At 40.0% G+C, this 4,052-nt stretch overlaps 1 long non-coding RNA gene across 1 annotated transcript; it reads right to left on the bottom strand.

Moving 5' to 3' along the window:
- Positions 1-250: 250 nt before the first annotated feature.
- Positions 251-2,980, bottom strand: LOC146834697 (uncharacterized). The gene is made up of 3 exons (XR_014960323.1): positions 2,907-2,980; positions 2,491-2,597; positions 251-1,963 (listed from the first exon to the last, which is right to left on the bottom strand). It is a non-coding gene; the product is annotated as an uncharacterized LOC146834697 (long non-coding RNA).
- Between the last annotated feature and the right edge of the window lie 1,072 nt (positions 2,981-4,052).

Below are 4,052 nucleotides of genomic sequence, written 5' to 3' on the forward strand. Positions count from 1 at the left end.
AACTGCTCGGCCGCACCCCCGCCCCCCTCCTGGGGGCCGGCCGAGCAGTTTGCCAGGGCCGGTTTCGGTTCCCTGCTTGCATGTCAGAGCAGCTTTTCGTCCTCATTTGAGTGCTAGTTCTCTTTTGGCCAGTATTAACCCCAAGGCAGTAAGCACTGAATTTTTCACATCCATCTTTAGTATTGACTTTTCGAAAAAAAACCAGTAAATAACAGTTTTTGCATTTTATTGTTTTCTTTATTTAGTGTTTTATATTTTTTTTAATGTACTTGTTTAAATTTTTTATACTTCTTTTTATTGACAAATAAACAACAAACAGAAACATGGCATTGATATTATGCTGTGTATGCATACAGTTTCAAGTATATAGTTACATAAGACAAATAAAAGCAGTAATAATACAAGGTTCTTCAGCCTGACACAGTTATGCTTCATTAGCGTTACTCCTTTTTGCGCGGAAGGGTCCACAACCGGTGAACATATCATCCCTCTACTTTTATTTCCCTCCTCCCAGATCTTGGTCCATTTTTGTGGGCAGCCTCTCCCTTCATAGACTACCCTCTCCCCCTGCATGCACCAGTCCATGTCTGTCTCCCAGTCCCGAAACTTGTGTCCAGATATCCCTTTCCATGTCCTTGCAATATTACGCTTAGCCACCTTACACCCCAAGGAGACCCACGTTATCTCTTTCGCCGTTAGGTCTGTTGCCTACCATATATTGAGGAGACACCATTAGGTTGAGACCTGCCTGTCTCTCTCACACAGTGTTAACAAACTAGCTGTTATTTTCTCCCAATATTTCTTAACGACAGGGCATTCCCACCACTGGTGTAGAAATGTCCGTACTTGACCACATCCCCTGGGGCACAATGCTTGTTTACATTTTTTAACACATTATTATTTTTTTATACACAAAGTGTATTGCATTTGCAAGAATAAGAACATACAGCATGTTGCAATCTGCCTGTTTTACTCTCCACAATAAGGGTGTCAATTTAAGGGTGATATTAAGGTTCATAACACAAACAACAGTAATCAGCATATTTGCAATCCTAATAAAACAATTTCCCAAACCCACTCCCATCCACTACCCTTATTGACTAATGGAAGTCACCTATTATGCTGGTATGATGTGTTTAGGGTTTAATATGTGCGCAAATTCAATGGTATACGGTGCTCACCATGGCAGGCTCCTGTAATATTACTGTGATATGAGAGTGGGACCGACCAGGGAATACAACTGTGTGGTTAGAACGCACTACCATGAGGTGTGCAGTTATGCCGTGTACTAACTAAACCTCAGACTGAGAGCAAGCACTCAATTTTGCACATACTCCAGTCCCCTTCCTCCTTTGGGGAGTCACAGCTTTCAGGCTTCAGAATTTGTGATGTATAGAGCAATATCCCAGCTATTTTGTTCCCATCTGGGGTATCTACAATTACCCTCAAACACCACAGACACCGAGCCCTGAGGCCAACGTAAAATAAACACAAACAGATGTGCAGTTTTTGAGTCTGTATGCATCTCGATTACAATTCACAGTTGCCGAGATTCAGGTGATTGTTGTCAACACTAGCGTTGTACTGTCCAGTGCTAGTACAGACCACCTGGCTTACAAAATGGACACGTGGTATCCGTCATAGGTGTATAGGCGCCACTAAAAGATTCACACACTCAGTTTCCTGTTATCTACTTATATGACGGTGCTGAAAGGTGTAGAGAACTACAAACTCCACAAAGGGAAGCACAAGCTAGCACATATTATTCTTATTCCCCAGCACACGTAAATATCAAGTCTTTAAGGTTTATATTTGTTAACACAAATCACAGCAAGCCACATGTATCAAAGAGTCGTAAGTCACGTCTTCTTCTTTCTTTTTATTCAAGAGGCCTTCATAAAAAACTCCACAGCCAACACGTGTTTCGTCGCATAAGAAGTGTAGTCCCACGACTTCCTCAAGGCTGTGCAAGTGAAAAACACATATAAAAGGCCAGTACATGGAATCAACGTTCCCAATAAAAGGATTTCCATCGTAAACAGTTTAAAGATAAAACGTGGAGAGAAACTCCATAGAATATAGAAAGCATTTCATTCCAAACAGCTCACATTACAGTAAGTGGAGTGGTTATAACAATGTAAATACTGTGAATTTGAGGCTATGACCCCAAAAGATGGAGAGAGAATGGAAAGAAATTCAAACCGCAACCACCAGAGACTCTAATCTCGTGCTCAGCATAACCAGTGAGTGATCTAAAGAATTACTTATGCCACACTCAAGTGGCCTTCAGGTTAAACATGCAAACCCGTGATGAATTTCACAACCATTATTTATCAACGCTATCCAAGTTTACCTAAATTCCTCGTATTATCATACTCCTGGAAATAGATGAAATGTGGAAAAAAGTGGAGACAAAACGCGTATCAGAATAATTCACACGGAATCTGGTCACATCCATAACTATGCTTATTACTCAGAAGAGTCACCTACTTGAAATGTGGTGCTAATTCCAGACCACTCAGAGTTCCTATTTCGACGGTGTCAGTGCAAAATTATTAATATCCTGTCCTCTCGAACGACGTCACTTCCACAGTGTGCTGTAAGAATCAAAAGTAAGCCTCCGTGAATAACCGTACCATGTGCAGAGATAATTTAAATCTGGGTAATCACCAAGAACATCCGTAAACCTTTAAGGGGCTAATATTATCTATTTTCTAAACGTGTTACATTCCAAATTCAAGCCGAAAGACGCAGAGTACTACTGATGAATTACAATGGTGGCTAACAAGCCGCTACCACATATGTAACAAAGTGCGTTATTCAACCGTTATTAATCATTCTTATATATTCTCACTATAGTCAAGGACCAAATATCCTTAACCCAAACGTTGCTTCTGCTATCTTACCTATCAGTATAATTGTTACTGTGGGGACACCGCCATCCAAAAGTACAGCAAAGCCGAGTACAGCAGCCTGTATCCTGTCCAAAACCCCGGATATCAAACAACCGGAAGAGCCAATCACGGTGATGTTAACGTGTCGCGTCATCCAGTCATATTAAACATAGAGACAAGACTCCATAATGTCTCTTAATCTCTCTATTCCTGAATTAGGAAACCACCTCGGTTATTTAGATATCTCTCTGTCTATACCTGCATATATTTACGATATTATTGCTCCTCAATTTGGATCCCAAAGGTGATAGTGAACCTTAATTTCTAAATTAAATGTGAGTTAACGTTAATCGCGTTCTGTCAGTAAACCGTTTAAGTAACAAAAGTGTCTCAAAATAGCCGCTCCACAAGTGTCACGTGTATTTAAAATGTGTGCCCTCTAATCTCTCCACCAATTTAGGTCATTACATTAATTTCATTTAAAATCCTCTATTTGGTCATTCGTGTTACATGCCAAACAAAACACAAGATAAATACCAGAGCAATGAGAGAAAGGTCATACACACAGTACATATAGATATACGTCATCTCCTTTATACTTTTCTTGTTAATCTCTCTTATTATATCAAAATGCAGGCATAAATAGTTCGTGCATTTGAGTATAGTGATTAATGTTACAACAAAACCTGCTTGTGATCAAATAATCAACAACTCATAAGATTGTCAAAGCATGATGGCGTAGTTGTCGCGTCATCCATTCAGACATGACCACAGACCTTCTATCTGCCTAGGAAATAGTGTAACTCCTGATCAATATTTAAACCACACTCTGTGCTTCTCAATTTTAAAATCCAAAGAGCTTCTTTTCGTCGTAATGTCAGTTCCCTATTACCACCCCTTGGGTGTCTGGGTATGTGTTTTATTCCATAAAATTCAAAACGTCTATTAGTAATCTGTTCTGAACAAGTAGACATATGAGCCGCTAGGGGGTATCTCATGTCCCCATGTTTCACAGCCCGTATGTGTTCTCCAATTCTTTCCCGTAGTGACCTGATTGTGCTGCCAATATATCTTTTACTGCATCTGCATTTAATGGCATAGACAACAAATTTGGTAAGACAAGTAATATTGGTCCTAATCTCATATGTTTTGCCACCA

The sequence above is a fragment of the Triturus cristatus genome, chromosome 4_2, assembly GCF_964204655.1.
Source record: "Triturus cristatus chromosome 4_2, aTriCri1.1, whole genome shotgun sequence".
NCBI classification, from domain to species: Eukaryota; Metazoa; Chordata; class Amphibia; order Caudata; family Salamandridae; genus Triturus; species Triturus cristatus.